This window comes from Lepisosteus oculatus, chromosome 5 (assembly GCF_040954835.1).
Source record: "Lepisosteus oculatus isolate fLepOcu1 chromosome 5, fLepOcu1.hap2, whole genome shotgun sequence".
In the NCBI taxonomy this organism is placed as follows: domain Eukaryota; kingdom Metazoa; phylum Chordata; class Actinopteri; order Semionotiformes; family Lepisosteidae; genus Lepisosteus; species Lepisosteus oculatus.
In genome coordinates this window covers 26,763,563-26,782,458 of record NC_090700.1, presented here as the reverse complement: position 1 = coordinate 26,782,458, position 18,896 = coordinate 26,763,563, and the positions used below count along the sequence as shown (strand labels likewise).

The 18,896-nt window shown below is 37.6% G+C and overlaps 1 long non-coding RNA gene across 2 annotated transcripts in view; it reads left to right on the top strand.

Moving 5' to 3' along the window:
* The first annotated feature begins 627 nt into the window (after positions 1-627).
* Positions 628-18,896, top strand: part of LOC107076770 (uncharacterized) — a 43,555-nt gene continuing 25,286 nt past the window's right edge. Inside the window, exons 1-3 of one of the 2 annotated variants that reach the window (XR_011189643.1) lie at positions 628-899; positions 1,438-1,547; positions 10,446-10,571. This is a non-coding gene — a long non-coding RNA (uncharacterized lncRNA). Of the gene's footprint in view, positions 900-1,348; positions 1,548-10,445; positions 10,572-18,896 lie in introns of those variants that run through there. The other variant, XR_011189642.1, reaches the window with a different exon arrangement.

The following is an 18,896-nucleotide window of genomic DNA, read 5'->3' as shown; positions in this document are numbered from 1 at the left end:
TTCAATTTAATCGGACTCAATTTTAAAGAAAAACCAAATCTAGAAGCTTACTTGGGGGGTGGAAAATAAAATAATAAATAACAAAAGGTGTGACGTCATTCAGAATGCTGCCCGGGACAATGCCTGAAAGAAGATAAGGATGAGAAAATGAGACTGAAGCATTTTGTATTTAAGCAGTACTGCCTTTTACAAACCTCTGCATGATGTTAAGGACTGAATTTGCCATAGAAAGGCTGGATTATTCTGGTCACTTCCCCTTCTCGTTAAGGAGTCTCAGGGATCTACACGTCCTCAGCAATGCAGAGGAATAATTTTGCCAGGTATTGGTTGTCCCAGAATTTGAAACATTTTTAACTATTAACGTCTTAATACAGCATTAAAAAATGTGATTTAACCAAAAAAAAGAAAACTCTCAAGGGCTTTTCAGCACCTATTTTTTAAAGTATTAGTAACATTGAGGACTACACAGAGAAGGACAGGGCTGGAAAATAGTGAGAACTGAAGGCCAAACTCACTTCTTTGTTTTTTATTTATTATCATTCAGGTTTTTTTGTCCTGGGTACAGCGGGATAACAAGAATGCAGTGACGTCATGCACAATTTTCATTTTTGTTGTTGTTTTTAGAAGCTTAATAATGAAGCAAATCAAAACAGAAATGCAGGCAGATGCAGAACAGCCAAAGAGCCGTTTAATGATTACCCTGGATGGGATCTCTAAGGCTGTACTACCTGGGATTGGTGCCAACTGCTGACAAAAGCCTCCACAGCATGCTTGGGAAGAACATTTTAACTCCCTGTTTTGTTTTGTATTTTCTCTTCCATGAAGCATCCAAAATCTCTAATCACAGCGTATGTTCTTATTGAATTCATGGGTCTTGGCAAAAAAAGCATGAGAATAATGTAAGTATCCCTTTCTTTTCTTATTTTTCACTCTCTTAAGCACAACACAACCATTTGAGATGCATCCACAGTTTTTTTTAATTAATTTGGAAATAATCCATTATCCTTTATATGTCTGTTAAATTATGTATAGCCAGTAGGAGAGTGTGTATGTATGCATATGTGTATGTGGGGGAGAGGGAGGGCTCTAGTGAAACAGTGTCCCTAAAATAATTAACATGCAAAAGATGTGACTTGTCACTCTGTTGCATGACATCGTCTATTCAGAGCAAATAGGTAGAATCATTTCATTGCAGGATCTGTGCAAACTCAGTGCCTCTTTCTCTGGCCTTTCTCTCTTTCTGTCTCTTGCACACTCACACCCTCACTCTGTCTCTCCCACTTGGCAGCAGGGCCAAAATGGGCAGGGAAAAAGCAAAGAGAGAACAGTTTACAGGGTAAAGCACAGGCCGCTAAGCTGGCTGAGCCTTGAGCCACAGCCCCTGTTCGAGTGTGGTTGATTGTCAGCGCGCCCCTCAGTCTTTCTCTCCCCATGCAGCCTAACAAGGGGACACAAATGTGTTCTCCAGCCCGCGTGTTGCTACCTCCATGGCCTGTTCGCCTTCGGCTTGCAAGAGATCCTCGCACTCCCTTTACAAGCGAGTCCAGGTATTTAATTTCTTTAATATTACTTGAACATCAAGTCCCTTTTTTTAAAAAAGAGCTCTTTTCTATTTTACTTCTTCGGGTTTCTTCTTCTAGATCATCACTTCCTTTTTGTAACGTGTCCTCCTCGTCCCACTATCGCAATGCAATTGCCGCCATTACCTTCAGAAAAACAACCAAGCAAGCAACAAAAAATAGTTTCACTATGAGAGAAAATCATAATGTTATAAGGCTTGACAGTACAATTTTCTTCATTGTTTCCCTAACTGCAAAACATTCAGTTTCTTCTAGAGTAGTTGTTCTGATTTGACACAATGCATAGACATCATTTAGTATTTTTTCTGAAGGACATTTAAAAACAAATCATCAACTGCCACCAATGCTTGAAAAGTGAGGCTTTTTGTGTTCTGCTCTTGTAATTTTGGAAACCAAAAGCACAGTGAGGTTTGTGTGAAAAAGAATCTCTTAATCTGTGGTTAGCATGGCCTAAACATGAAGCTGTAAAACCAAATATTAAAAGATTATACATTAAAAAGAATTTCTCTTGACAGGTCTGTTTAACAGGTAACATTGTTGAAATTTGGAGAGAAAAAAATTGCCTTCCAGCCAAAATTAGACATTACTTGATTTTTTGACAGAATAATTTGGATCAGTTCTACTTTAAAAAAAAAAAATTAAGGTAATTTCTTCACATAAATAACAAGATGAAAACAAAAGCACCTCTGAATAGGTCATAATAAAAGCAGTGGAATTTCTTGAGAATGAAAAAGGGAATGTGCTCCTACTGTATATTAACTGTGCACAATAGTTAACCTTTGTGTCAGTTAATAAGCTAACATATCTATATAAAGATACTATATTATATTTTTGTTGTTATTGTAGTCATTTATTTGCATTCACAACATTAAGTCATTGGCTCTAGTAACTTTGAAAGCAGAATGTACATTGCTGAGATGCGAAACAAGTAATATACAGTACAGCAGAATATATTTTTTTCTTTTAATTATGATTTGACTCTCATTAATATATTATTTGATTCAGGATTTATATATTAAGAAGTTTTTATTAAATAGCAAATGATTCAATAATTCAATAATTTGTGTAGCATTTTAAAACAAATTGAAAAATAAGATGAATATATATACTTTCACATACAGTACAGGTATATATATATAATATTCATTATCAGATTTTAGATAAAAATAAATTAAACTTAAATCAAGAGCAGATAAATAATGGGAGGAAATGTTGCATTTTTGTGTAGTGGTGGAATTTGTACACGTATGTTGCGAGTATTATGGAATGCCTTAAATCCAGTAGAAACCAGTTTGGCAATTCTGATGCAAGCAGGATTTTGCGTAGTAGGGCTTGGTCTCAATCATTTTTTGCCGCTCTTACCTTCCACCAATCATAATAGTTTAAATGTTGTTTATTGTTTTCTTTTTAATGATTGTTGCTGATATGGACAACTGCATTTTGTATGGAAGATTGTGCACTGATTAAACTCAAACATGAAATTATAAAGTTTTGAAAACTTTAGAAAACAGGGTGGGTAAGACATATTTAAAAATAAAAATTTAAAATTTATTCCATTTTAAAATGGTTGTGTAAGAGATTACAAGTGTAAACGCTAATTGAAATTATTGCTGAAGATAATAGTGTTTAGCACTCGGAAAGCATTGCTTTTTGAGAAAAAATGTGTTTTTGGTGTTTTCGCCATTCGCTTCTAAGACCCTAATGGTGAAGCCAAAGTATTAATACTCTATGGTTAACCAGCTCCCTGCTGCAGTGGTTTGGAATTTTATTAAAAAATGGGATGTAACTTCTGTATTTTATTTTGAACATTATGTACGCATTTCAATTTGAATAGCTCGTCTGTGTTTAGAGCAATCAATAGCCCACACTGACTATGTGATTCAGCAGTTCTCTGGAGTTCTTACCGAGGAAAAAAAAAGTTTTAATCGGTACATGTAAATGCAATCATAGCTTGGAGAATAGTTTCCTATTGCACTACTTAAGCTATTGATTTATATGGTAAGTGTAATTAATTATAAGTTGATATAAAAAAAAACAAAACAAGTGATTTGTTAGATCATAACTTACTGGCATAAACATTTTTTAAATTTGTTGAAATTTATTGCCAATATATATAATTATTTGAAAATCTTGGTTCATACTTTTAATTGTTCAATCAGTAAGGTGTGTGATTTTCAACTAGAAGTTCAGTACAAACTAATATGGTAGAAGCTTGTGTGTGTGTGGTGAAGGGGGTAGGGGATCCAAGATGAATAAACAGCAGTGGGTTGTTTTTCTGAGTTAGAATGTATCATCCACTTCCTCTTCCCCTTTGCTCTCCTCAGATGAACTTGTCATGTTGCTTCATGATTTTTTTCATGTGGCTGTGACCCAGCTTCCTCCCTTTTACAGTATTTCTCACAATTGTCTGTTCAGCTCAGCCTGCAGTGATACTGTAGGGCAAGGAGCAAAGTCTTTATGTTTTATAAAGTAAGACTTTAAACATTTAAATAATTTTAGAACACAATCTTGCCTCCAAAACAATGTGCAGTCTGTTTAAATCAAGTAAGAACATTGGCTGTTTAACAGATGTGTAACAGTTGCAGCCATGTGAAACATTTATTTAAAAAAACAATTTCAAACTACTGTATTAACATCCTTCCCAAAAATATGATTGAACTTCTTTTTTAATTGAGGAGTAAATAAGAAATAAAACAAAATGGTTTATTTTTACAAAGTTGTTTTAGCTATGATACAAAATGGTTTTAAAAGTTTAATTTTCTATTTTGTTATAACAAATAAAATAATTCATTTTAAAGCCTGTAAATAGTTAAAGTACTGCAGTAGTTACATAAAGGATTCTTAAAAATGTTTGGTCACTTTTAGACCTAGTAAACATCTCTTTTTTCCTCTTTTAGCCTTCTTCTATTATTATAAAGTTTTACCATCATAATAAAGTAGTTCCTTATTTGATTTCGAAACCATAGTATATATGAACATTGACTACTTTCCTTCACAATATGTAGAATCACTATTACCTTCAGGATGACAGGGTAAGATAAAGCGTCTTTCCCCAAAAATAAAGAGTCAACACACCAAAAAATATTTGTTATTAGGCTCAGAAATAATTAAGCTGTGACAGATGTATCTGTCATTGTACATCAAGCAAAACTTCATGCAAAGTCTAAAAACATCAATTCTGTTTTGGAAAGGTGTCAAAAGCGCATTGCATCGATTGTTGTATTAGGCATAAAACATTTGTCTTATTTACTTACATTTCAGAAAAAGATAAAACAGAATGAGAAGGACATACTGTAAAAAGCTGATAAAAATTATTAAGCTGAGAAATAGTGGCTCAAAACTTGAACTTTTTCTAAAACACTGAAAGAACTTATAACTTTATAATAAAACCTTTAAAAAATCTTTTCACTAGTTTTCACGGTTTTCTCAAAATTATCACATATGTTTTTTTGTATTCTACATCTTTATAAATTCAAATCAAAACAAGGGTGTTTGACAAAGAGAATGAAGTGTTGTGGAGTAAAGGGAATCTGTTCTTTTTCTGCTCTATTTAGATAAAGGAACAAGTAATGCTTTTTTCCATGCTGAAAAGATAAGAAAAACACAACGTTTCAGCTGTGGAGCCTTCTTCGGGTGTGAAGGCTTGAACTGTGATAAAGGACTAGCCTTCTCAGAGTGCAGATTAAATTTCTCCTCATTAGGCCAGCTGTAAAGGCACCCTAAACATAGTTTGTAACATTTGTATGTATGTTACAGGTCAATTTTTATTAAAACTTATTGCTTCTTTATTTTATCATTTGCATTATGTTTAATATATTAAGTTATTTTCATCAAAATTAATGTTTCCTAATTTGCAGTTGTTGGCTTTCAAAAACTATTGACTCATAATCAATTGAATGAAATCCACCTATTTATTTTCAATTTAAGTAGTTTCTTTTCAGTTCATTCTAATGTATTTTTTGGGATTGATATGCTTCTTAGTTCTATGTACCTGTCTAAACACATGTTGGTGAATTTAAAACATGCAGTCTAGTAGGATTCACTTTGTCAAAGTTTGCAAAAATTATAGGGATTCAAAATATTTAGTCCCTTTTTTAAAAACATTCCTTATTAAATATAATTGTCAGAAAGTCATTTTGTGATTAAAAATCTAAACCAGTAAGCAAGAATTTGAAATAATCTACTTCAATCTACTTTTTAATCTTTTGTTTTCATAAATGACATGTCACTGTTAAAGCTATCTTTGTGGCTTCCTGTTGCAATTCTGCTGTTTTTGCAAGTAAGGCATTCAGTTAATGGTACTTTAGGCACTGAGGAATAAACAAACAGCTTGTTGCAATTTCCTCCGACGCGGAGGAAATCATTTGGAAGAATTAATTAACTAACCCCTCTCTTCTTCAGAAAAGCAGCTGTCCTGTGAAGGGACGTCTTATGCTGTAAGAGTACAGAAAAAAAGCTTCATGGCAAATAGCAGGCATGAAATGTAAGAAGAGCCTTTTTAAATGAAAATAAAGTGAACAAAATTAAATATTCAGGGGCCTGATATTCCATTTGCCTTCACAACTGAGTGAAAATTGATCATGAAAACAATTATGTCATACAGTATGTGACCGATGCTTTATGTAATATCCGTTAATGTAATTATATATTTTAGTATCATTATATTTTTGTATAAACTCACGGTTTCAATCATATTATAGTAAAATCAACTAGTTTGAACAGCAGAATGTTTTCTAAATTCTATTTATTACTAATGTTTTTTTCATCACTATTATGATTGCATCTTTCACAGAAATTAGTATCATTTATGAAACTGCCACTACTCAGCAATTGCACATTCCTTTAAACCATGCATATGTGTGCATTTATGAGCACACCAAAAGCTGTTGTAAAGATATCATAATATCTTCAGAGGGTGTCATCTGTATGATGGAACCACGTCTAAAGTATAAGTAAATTTCAGCAATAGTTTGTGGTTAGTACATGCTAACATTTTTAATTTTGTATGGGGTTTTTCAACTGCATTAATTTAAAAATAATTGAATATATAATTAAATTGATGGAGTGGTATGCGATGCAGTGGTTACCATTGCTGTCTTTCAGTGCTGGGGCCTGGGTTCCATTCTGGACCTGAGCTGCTATCTGTATGGAGTTTGTATGTTCACCCTGTTTGTGCATAGGTTTCCCCCCACAGTCCAAAGGTTAATTGGATGCTGGGAAGAGTTGCCCTAGTAAGATTGTGTACATAGTATGTGTCTGTGTCTAGGTGTGTGTCCTGCGATAGACTGTCCGGGGTGTGGCCTGCATTGTGTCTATTGCATGCCGGGATAGACTCCAGAGACCCCACAACGCAAAATTGGATGAAGCACATAGAAAATTAATGGATTTCTTTCTCTTTATAAGGGTTGCCACTTTCTCTCTTTTATCTTTTTTTTTTGCTTTTGTCAGCCAAGCACCCCTTAAATGCAGCAATCTCTTGCGAAATGTGAAGGTTACATTCTTGAAAACCTTCAAAACAGGTAAACTTACGGGTTGGTAAACTTAAGACCTTAGGGGAAAGAGTTAGGGAAACTGAAGTCGCCATTGAACCTATTAAAATCCTTCAAAGAAAGTAAAAAAATATATTTTAAAATAATAACTTATAGTTTTAAAATCAGTTTCTCACATAATTCTTACCTTTATTGCTGTGATGACACCCATTTAGATTGGATCAACACGAGCAAATCAAATGGTGTTGCTATTTTCATTAAAAGAAATATATGAGTAAAAATTGCAAGCTTCTTTGATATTACACAAAGAAAGAAAGAGACAGTGGATGGGTAGTGAATCAAAAAAATATCTACTCAAGAGGACCTGCTTTTGGTCATTGATGTCTCAAAGCAACACTATCTACAGTATGATAGTGCAAATACTGTTTGAAGCTATAGGCCCACTTGAACTGCATTAAGTTAACAGAGATACTGTACTAATCACCAAAAAATTTAAGCACAAGCTAAACAATCTGTAGGCCAGATTTGGTAGCTCGCCTGCCTGAAGGATTAGAAATTGAGAATCCTTATAATAGGATAGAGAGGATGCTTACGGGTTTACTTTCTTTTTTACTTTCTCTTATCCTTCTCCTCATTTTTGGTGTCTCTCTGGCTGGATCTGGAAAATCTTGCACTGTGAACTTTTTGTTTCTCTTACAACATAAATCATAAGACACCTCTATGTTTTTTTTAACAAATGCATGTTCATTTTCTATGTGGATTGTTCTCATGTTTTTCTGTGATTAAAGCCAGATTCTGCCAATAAGAACAAGGTAATTTTCTGATTTACACTGGTTAGGTGTACTAATTGTACACATTCATGTTTTTCTTGTGCAAAACTGAAATACAGGAAACTTACATTAAATATCTGGATGTCTCCAGCTGTGCTACAGATACTGTATTACTATATAATTATTTGCTTTTTGTTTCACAATAAAGCACTGAGTGCTTTTTAACTGTAGTCCGACAAAGAACACACCATACTACAATGAATTTAAATGGGGATTTTCTTAATTCTGGATCTCCATGAAATCATATAAATAAATGGTTGTATTATTTTCTATTACAGAACTTAGATTAGATGCAGTATAACCTTTAACCCAAAAGCTTCACATAGATATACATGGAGATATATACACACCAGGATGCACAAAGCGCTACTAAAATAACAAAGACAAAGAAAAAATATGGTAGTGTCAATTGCCCTAAGGAAAGAAATACTCCACATTAGTCTGATGCCACATTCTTCATTGGTCCCATTACATCACAGAAATATTAAAAAACTACTCACTCTTTGATCTAGTCTAATCCAAGATGCACAGAATATCACAGTCTTCTTTTAACACGCTATGAACAAGTTAAACAGAATAAGGTCATTATCAAAGAACAAAACAAATCATTTCCTCCACAAACAATGGTTAAAGTAACGCAAACATCTAACACAAATATAAGACCATTATATTATTCCCGCAAACTCAACCACACAGCACTGGAACCTCATGGGGGTCGGGATCACTTCATCCCTAAACATCCACCAATTTTCTCTAACTAATATGTCACCCTCCACTCATATATCAGAAATATACGTCTCTTTCAAGGATTACCAAACTTCATTTTCGATAGCTACATAATCAACTGAATTCTGAACATTTACCTCTGAATTCACATCACACGTAGCCACACACCACGTGCAACTTTACGATGTCCACTCCCACAATTACTGGCGCGCTGCCGTCACTCATACATGCACGTCTTAAAGCGCCAGCTACCAATTTCAGTGTTAGATTTCAAATATCCCCTTCTTAACCACCTGGTAACACTCTCCCCTGCTGTCAATGTCCTCGGTGACACCATACATCATTTTAATCTCCTTTAAAGCTTCTAAAAAAAAAACCCTCGCCCAAATGAGCCAGTATTTATGAAACAGCTGCTGAACTCATTTCCATAGACCCTAAGACTGACCTCAGCTCATGGTGTGGGTTTGAATGCACCCCTGCTTTCTGTCTTTTACTTCGACGCAATGCTGGTATCAAGCTCTCCGGTGCGGCTTCCCAGACAGGATCGTCAGCTTCTGCTCCTACAGTCTGCACCACGTCAACAGTCTCCACTAGATCCCTACAATCAGGACTCATCTTTGGCTCATCTACTTCCCTGTGAGGATCTAAGCCCGGATTCTTCTCCTCCATCAACAGTACCCCTTCAGTTCCATGCTCTGAATTTTCGGAGTCAGACTCAGAGTGCGAAATCACCCTAGATCCAAGTTCGGTAGTCTTGACCACCTTACAAGGAGTAGGGACGGAGGCTGCTCTCTCATGCACACAAGGCCTAAAATCAACATTTACCCTCTTAACTAGTCCACCCTCAATAGGTTCCACAGTGTAAGTTGTCCCTTGTATCTCAAGCACACAGTAAACAGTAGGTCCCCAAGCATCTTGGATTTTATTACGACCTAGAAGCCTATTTCTAAGATACACCAACTGACCTACACTGATCAGTGGACAGTAAACCTTGTCTCTCCGTGCGGCAATCCTTTCCACTGCTCGCTGCTCAGAATATTCTCTAGCTCTGTTGTGAGCATCCCTCAACCTTTCCTGGTGCACAACTAACCAGTCCATCTTCGGATTCACAACCTGCTCCTGCCCAAGTAGAGCATCAACTGGAAGATACGGCATTACCCCAAAAAGGAGGTAGTAAGGTAAATACCCTGTAGTCGCATGGGGTGTCACATTATAGGTAAAAACCAACTATTGGCATTCTAATGTATTCAAATAGCCCAAAAGGTGTTGTAAAGGCAGTCTTATGCCAGTCTCGCTCATCTACTGCTACCTGATGGTAACCACTGGCCAGATCAATAGTCGAGAAAAAATTTTCACCCTGCAACGCACCAAACTTTCATCAATATGAGGTAAAGGGAATGCATCTCTTCTTATCTTCTAATTTAATTTCCAGTAGTCTATACACATGTGGATATCACCATCTGCTTTCTTCACTATGACAACAGGAGAAGCATATGAGTTACTACTCTCCTGTAAGACCCCTTTTTTCAAGAGCTTCGAGATGTGCTCCCTAACTTCCCTGTATTGCATCGGAGGAAAATGATGATAGGGCTGTGTCACTGGAACATCATCCACTAGATGGATTTCATGCTTAACCTTATCCGTACACCCAAAATCTTCCTCCTCCAGGTCAAAGACGTCTACATACCTAGACAGTAATGCACATAACTCTGCCTGTTGTTCTGCAGAGCCTTCAATATCTAACTGGTCTAACACTGACAACACACTGGGAGAATATTGTGCATCTTTAACTTCCACTGTCACTTGTTCTACATCAACAGACACCAGTTGGAACTTCACTTCACAACCTGATCCACTACTGACACTCTCCACTACTGACAAGACACCCAGCCGTGTTCCAGGAGAAAGCCACACATCCTCTGCCGAGATGTTAACTACCTGTACCGGTGAGATATGTTTATGACCCTCTATCAAAGTAGAACAACAAGGAGGCCTCCTGGCAGTTGTATGTTTAATGGCTCAAGTAACATCTGCATGTTCTTCTCTGATGGTTTACCATGAGGGTGGCCACTGACCATGCAGGCACATGTATTGTACCTTTACCAGCTACCCTAGCAACAGCATTCTTCTCCACATTACCTGTCTGAATTTTCTGAAATACCTGTCCCCAATCAGAGTCCAATTTCCCCCCCAATACTGTATCAAATTCAGAGTGGACCAACTGTTTACACCAACTTATTATATTCATACCAATTATTCCTGGAACAGACTTCTGATTATTGTGGGGATCCTTCACCACTAAGAACCCACAGTCAGGGATTGTCAGGCCTAATGCTTCCATGTCTAACTCCAAATATCCCAAATATGGAATTTCTAATCCATTGGCTACAGTTAACCTAAGCCAGCCAGCAGTTTTCAACATATCCTCATCCTGCCCACACAACTGCTTTCTGAAAAACACCTCTGTTACAGTGCTTACTTGACTTCCGGTATCCAACAAACAGGGTGTAGAAACTCCTGCTATCTTTATGTCAACCACTGGACAAACCCCAATAGCATGTTCCATTACTTGATCTCGAGATAGCTTCAATTTGTTGGAGTCTACTGCTTGCCCCTCGATTGTCCGACTCACCACAACCAAGGGGCTCTAGTTTCCCTGCTGACTAGGAGCAGCTGACCCCTCCCCATTTTCAGCCATCCTCACTGGACAATTTCGTGCTACTGTACGTGTCCTTCCATCTGACATTTAAAACATATAGGCTTTCCATAATCTGTGAACTTCATCTGAATGTTTTGTTTACCTCTAACCCTGCTAGGCCTTTGGACGGCAAGATCTTTTACCGCTTGTGATAGCTCTCTAATGGCTTTCCCTTGCTCTGCTACCATTTTCAGGACATCCTCCAGCGTGACTGACTTTGTTTCATAAGTGTTAACCAAAGTACATTGTGCCCCCTCTACAAATCTATCAGGCCCTTTGCTCGTAGTTTTAGAGGCCTTTACATTCACCAACCTCTCCTCCATACTCCACGTATATGCTCCATCATGCACTTCTATCAGGGTAGATTCTGGTTTGTTCCTCACATATTTCCGGAGCTCCCTCCCAAGTACAGGATCTTGACTCCCTCTATGAACTGATCTCTAAGCATCTCTCTCTCTTTGGCCACAACCCCAGGAGCTTGTTTCAAGATAAAACTCCAAGCTTGAGACAGAGCATGTGAAAAATCACGGAAGCTCACCCTTTTGCTTTCAGCCATAGAAATCATTCAGCAACTGAGAAGTACTGTGCTTATCTCTGAATGCATCTCTGAGTTAAGAGAGCCAAATATATCACTGATTTGCTCTGTTTCAACTACACCACACAGGTGAACCTCTTCTAAGGCTAGCCCTCCATATATTTGGTTACCTGGTTACATAACATTATTGTGCCATTGTGTTATTATTTTATTCTGTGTATGTGGTGTGATGGTAAATGGAGAAATATATATTTTGAAAAGTTTATGGGGTTAATTTTATAGTTTATAGGGTTATAGGTTTTTTATTGTCGTTTGTTTCTTGAGCGCATTTGACCCAGAATTCTTTATTTTACTAGCCAGCTGTGATCAGACGACTCTTAAAATAGTTTTATTATTGTTTCTGAAATGAATGTAGTTTTTAATCCAGCTCTTGATGGATCATATTCACAGCAGGGCCTCTCTATAAATGCTGCATCTGTTGCTCAGCATGAATTTATATCTAAACTAATTGAAGTGGCAAATGTTTAACCCATCTGCTAAGTATTTTATGTAATTATCACATTAGAATTCATTTTTCTCAGTTTATTAATGTGGACATTCTATTGATAATTCCCATACTACACAAATTTATTTCTGTTAACTGAGGCTCAGTGTTTTATAGGATGCAGTAAATGCCTTCATAAGGAGGGCTAGTCAGCCTTGTAGGACATCAGCCTTGTATCTTGAATCTGAATTAACACTCCTTGAGCTCACACTAAAAATCTATTTTTCTGTAATTTTGTATTTGAATTGAATATAAGAGAGAACTCAATCTTTTGCGATGACCATGTGCAGAGTTACTTTGTAGCTTATTATTATTATTATTATTATTATTGTTATTATTATTATTATTTTCTTGGTAGAAGGCTGAACCATCTCTGAGCATTAATTCTCTGCAACAATGAAAGCTTCTTATTTAAATATATTTAAATATTAAGACTTTCAGAGGCAACATCATTTTTTTACTTGATCCTAATAATTTCTAAATTCTACTTATTGGATTAAAAAGTACATAGCTCAAATATTCTGTATGATACTGACAAATCTTGATGTTTCCTCAGAAAGTAAATCAATTGGTGGTCTTAAAAGAGGCACTACAGATGATAAATAAAAACAAGTTCCATAGGTTTGCTAACATTAGTGCAAAGTTTTTTCGTGACTTTTTGGGATCAGCGATGACCCTTACGATTTGAGATAACACCGACTGCCATAGAAAGAGGCTTTGTTACTACTTCTTTACTATCATTGGTGTTTTGTCCATCATTGGAGTACAACGCTTCTCTATTGTGGTCATTTTTACAACTTGCTGTCTCAGGAAGGCTGGAAGTATCACTAAGGATACCAGTCATCCTTGTTTCTCACTTTTCTCCCCTCTTTACTCTGGTAAGTGTTATAGGAGCATAAAGGCATGAACTACCAGATTCAGAGAGAGTTTCTTCCCACAAGCTGTCAGATTACTGAACTCTACCCTTACCACTGACTCACACTGAGTTTTTTTTTAAGTTGTATGTTATTTGAACTTGAAAGGAAATTTCATGAATTTCCTTATGGGATCCATAAAGTCTTGTCTATCTATTTAACTTATTGTTATGCTGCTGCTGTTCTGTGTTTATGTTTTTGGTGATTTCTTTAATGTCTTTTTATTGGTGCATATGTACAAATAAGTATTTTAATTGCACTTGTGCATATGACAATAAACTGAACGGAACTCAGTATTGCAAAAAGAAAAGGACCTTTCTCTATGTGTTAGCTATTACCAGATGTCTATAATAAATCCACATTCTACAATACATGGCAAAGCACTTAGAAACTTCAGACTTAATTAATTCATCATGATCAAAGGGGGTTTATTGGAATCTGACAGATAATATTTGTTGTCTACCTAATACAATTTATAATGTGAGTGATACCAAATTTCCAAGTACACTATAATGATTTCTTTAGATTTTGAAATCTAAAGGCCTGGTTGGTGTTAGAACATATGGAAATAACAAAAAAAAAACTGTCAGTTTTTCAAATTGTCAAACCTACTGGCAATTGTGCTCTCAGGCAGCAATTGTTCTCTAAAGTTTTCGGTCTCCTGAGAGATACGCAGCAAGAGTCTCCTCTCCCTAACTGCTGTTTGCCATTTTGTTAAAATTTCTTGCATAAACACTCCACTGATCAGACACTTCTATCCATATTAGTATTTCACAAGGAATGACAACACCCAAGATTAAAGCATCATGAAAGGATTATGGAGTGAAATTTTGTCTTAACCTGGTTGGTTGAGGGCTGACCTCCTGTCCAATGGGTAGCTGCAGAGGTGGAGATGGGGTGGAGGTTAGATGCAAGAAACATCCGAGAGAGAGAGAGGGAACTCAGTTGATCTGGCAGCCCAGTATGTGATCTCCTGTCACAGCCTGAGGAACAGTGAGTCTGTCTCCCAATAATGCTCCAGCCGCCTACAGTATATGTCAATATTTTATAATATGTCTTTGTTGTAAATGTCTGTAACATGTCTGTAGATTTATTTTGCTTCTATTTTTTGTCTTGTTCCATGTTAATTTTATTATTTTTATTTGCTTTGGCAACACTGATTATACCCATCGGTCATGCTAATAAAGCACCTTGAATTGAATTTAATTGAGAGATAGTGATCTTATCTTATCTAGGTATTTATAATGTTTTGGTAGAGGAATGGATGTTAGGAGTGATTGCTAATTAATGACAGCTGAGTCTGATTGAACTTGGTTGTTGTCATTCCTCCCAAACATTTGTTATAAATTCCATTTTACTTAGAATGACAACGCCCAAGATTAAAGCATCATGAAAGGATTATGGAGTGAAATTTTGGCTTAACCCACTTGGCTGAGGGCTGACCTCATGGCCATAGGACAAGGAGGCCAGGACCCCCAAAAGAACCAAGCGTTAGCCCAAACCACCAATGCAGAATTATGAAAGCATGGAGGAGGTGAGAAGAATTCGGGGTGTCATGACTTTGGGTCATCACAGAAGTTGGATAGCAACTGAGGGAGTGTCTAGGGTTACTGTATGTAAAGAAGGAAGGCTTCTGATAACCAAGGCAAGTTACTTATTTAAATAAATACACATTGAGCAGCAAGGAGGCAGCCTTGAGTTGGAAGAAGCATCCACAATAGCTCCGGACTTGTGAGAACTTGGTAAATGGGAAAGACCTGTAAACCTGTTGATGTGTAACCTCTGGGTGTCCAAGGCAGAGTTAAGTATAAGGGACTCTGGAACGGAACTGAAAGTGCTGATGACCACTCAACAAATCCATGTTGGGACTGTGGAGAGGAAAACAAAAACTCCTGTTGGGAGAAAATAAACCTCTTTGTGTCCCGCCCCCTCCCCTCCAGGCAGCTAATCATTGGAGCATGGGTCGGCCCTGTAGTACTGTAATTGAGAAGATGCTGGACTGACCCAGAAGCAGACGTGGCTTGGAAAGTGAAGTAAGAGCAGAACAGGAGCTGAGAAGTTGACATCAGTAGCAGTGCAGAATGAGAGGAATTAACCCTTCCGAATTGGATGACGGGGATAGACACACAAATGAGTCAGTGACACAAGTAGGACTTACCTGTACGAATTTCAGGCTTTGGTAGCAGCAGAGAACGAGAGAGATGAACCTGAGGCTGAACTGGACACCGGGGATTAAGATGCAAAAAGACGAGGACACGAAACATATGGGCTGAGTTGGACACGAAGCACAGAAACACGAATGAGACAGGGACACGAGACACGGAACAACTGCTGACTGAAGCAGAGGTAGGACGTCGGACAGACCAGGGGGCGAGGAAATGGCCTCAGTAGCAGTGGAGACAGGAACTCGGGGATAAATTGAATGATGGCTAACACGAGCCACGGGACAACTGCTGACTGGGCCGGAGGTAGGACGCCGGGGCTGAGGAGATGACCTCAGTACCAGCAGAGACGGGAGGAATGAACACGGGGTTGAATTGAACGTTAGGGATAGGGACACAAGATGCAGTTAAATGCACAGGAGAAAAGTGAGATTAAAAGGACATGGAGGAAGAACAGAGGAGGCTTGAGATTCAGAGGGTTGAGTTTAGATATGATAAGGAAAACAAATACAGACTGCTAAATGAAGAAACGCAGGGAGATTGCAGAATGGATGATAGTGGGATTGGACTGATGGTAGCTCAGAGGTTTCATCCTGCTGTGAGCTGAGCAGAAGTGTGCTGAAGAGCCATAATTATTTACTTCTCTCTCCGATGTTCAAAGCTTTTTTTTGCTTTATGGTTAAACAGGTTTGTGGGAAGCTGGGGGAAATTGCATGTTTGTTGCACTTTTCTCTTCCCTGCTCGTGGCTGAAAGCACAGCCCACACATAGAGAATGAATGGGACTAACGTTAGTAATGCAGGTGGCAAATGCAAAATAAGCAGCATTTAAAAAAAGATCCAGAGCATGGGTCTATGGATGCGAGGGTAGGTTCAGCAGGTCGTCTGCAATGGCAGCTCAGGGTTTGCACCGGACTGGAGTGTAGCATCGTTGATGATGTCATCGCGAGATGTGGATGTTTACTGGGAGTGCAGGATACGTTAAGTATATCTTTTATAGGAAAATTAGTAATGTTCCTAGATGTACGTCCTGAACGAAAGCTTAATGCTGGACGTTTGTGTATACGCCACTTTCTAAGAAAAACATGCCTCAAAAGTTCCTTCTCACTTCATTATTTTACATCACCAAAACCACAAAACCTTTACAGAAAACCTTTTATCAATCGAAAAGTGTTTAACTAGGGGTTCACAAAACCATTTTAAGAAATTGTAGAAAAAATTTCATATAGTCACGTGTGCTATCCTTAGCGTGGTCGTAAATGTCCACAGTGTAAATCAATATCTACCTTTGATTCCTTCGTATTTTTTAATCGTTTTTTACCAAAACCACAAAACCATGTCATCAATCGAAAAAGGACAACCAGAGCTTTAAAAAACAATTAAAAAAAACAAGACGATCGATTACAAAGTAAATTTTTATCTGATGATGCACTTCCAAACTTCCAATATGCATCGATAAGGTAATCAATAAGCCAGCAAAAGAAGACTGCATAAGCAAAAACCAGCAAAAAATATATATATCCCATGTTTTTAACCTTATTCTGAAGCATGATATATATCCACAGGAGACTAGACTAGCCTATCTCCAGACCTGGAGGCTATTGAACGTTATTGTCTTTGTAGTAAATGTTTGAAGCAGGACCGCCAAAAATAAGGTGATCTGATTGGTAAAAAGCACTGTCATTCATTGTATTTTCAGCCACTCAGAGCCCTTAGGGGGTAAGACTTCCTCTAGAAGCCTCAGGCTGCATTCCGCCTGCCTTTTAGCTGTCAATCAGTGACTCAGAAGGGGTAATCAATCAGTTTTTTTCAGTTTCTTATCAGTGCTCCTTTTTTCACACCAGATTGCAACTCTAAGGGTTTTTTTCATTGCATAACAGCAGATAAAGGCTCCCTAGCAGTGCCCAGCAGCCATATCACTCTGCAACTCACAACTGGCAACCCACTGAAGCTAAGCAGGTGTGAGCCTGGTCAGTACCTGGATGGGAGACCTCCTGGGAAAAGGTTGCTGCTGGAAGAGGTGTTAGTGGGGCCAGCAGGGGCGCTCACCCCGGGTTCCATGTGGGTTCTACATACCCCAGTATAGTGACGGAGACACTATATTGTAAACAGGCGCCGTCCTTCGGATGAGATGTAAAACCGAGGTCCTGACTCTCTGTGGTCATTAAAAATCCCAGGGCATTTCTCGAAAAGAGTAGGGATGTTACCCTGGCGTCCTGGCCAAATTTCCCATTGGCTCTTACCAATGATGGCCTCCTAATAATCCCCATCTATGAATTGGCTTCATTACTCTGCTCTCCTCCCCACTGATAGCTGATGTGTGGTGAGCGTTCTGGCGCACTATGGCTGTCGTTGCATCATCCAGGTGGATGCTGCACATTGGTGGTGGTGGAGGGGAGTCCCCATTACCTGTAAAGCGCTTTGAGTGGATTCCAGGTACAGTCTTCACAAAACATTATGTAGAATTTTTTCTAATTGATCAATTTGTCCCAGATTTTTATCCAAGCTAGAACAAGGTTTTCAAATCATTCCCAGGCCTTTGACATGCATATAGTTGAAAATTCTGACCTTTGAAGACCAAAACAACATTTCTACCTGCTGTTTGGAGTTTTTTTCATGTTTGTCTGCTGAGTGGACTCATTAAGACATATAGGAAATTTGACTGTTTACACTCAAAGCCAAGGGGGTTAGCTTCAATTTAAGACCCAAACCAGGCTCCTGTTATGTTCTGCTGCAGAGATATAACAAATTGTTTAAAGGGTGGAAATTCCAGGCTGACATTGGCTAAATGGGTCCCTGCCACTAAGAGGTTAGATTAAATAAAGTAACTGGAACATTAAATGGTTTTGATTCAGGTTACCAGAATTTGTATTGTGCTAGATATTGTTCCTTAAAATGACTTTATCTGGAAAATTACTTTTCCAGATAAAAACCATTTCTAATGGCTTATATAAACTCAGAAACAAAAACACATACTATAAATAGAAAAAAAAACTCAATCTATTTGGTTTAAAATGTAAAAATAGGTAGTTTAGACCCCCAGGGGATTCCCCCAATAGATCCCCAGGGGATAAATATTGATTAATGAAGATTTAAGAATTCAAAAAAGAAGAGCCCAAGAGAATTAACTGTAATTGCAAGTTTTGACATTTTAATGCACACAGGGCCATCCTAATTCAATATAACTTTAGAAGGCAAATTCCATTGTCACACCAATGTAAAAAAGAGAAAAGAGCTGTTAAGAGCTTTCATTGTGAAAAGAGGACAAGAGGGATTGACAAGTATTGCGTGTGAATCTTTCTTCTGAATACCAATTCACAATTAATTGTGTAATTATGGGGCTGAAAAGTTTACAATATGTAAGAAGTGCTCTTATATATTGATTTTCATAGTGTAAATCCCTGATTGTGGGTTGTGGTG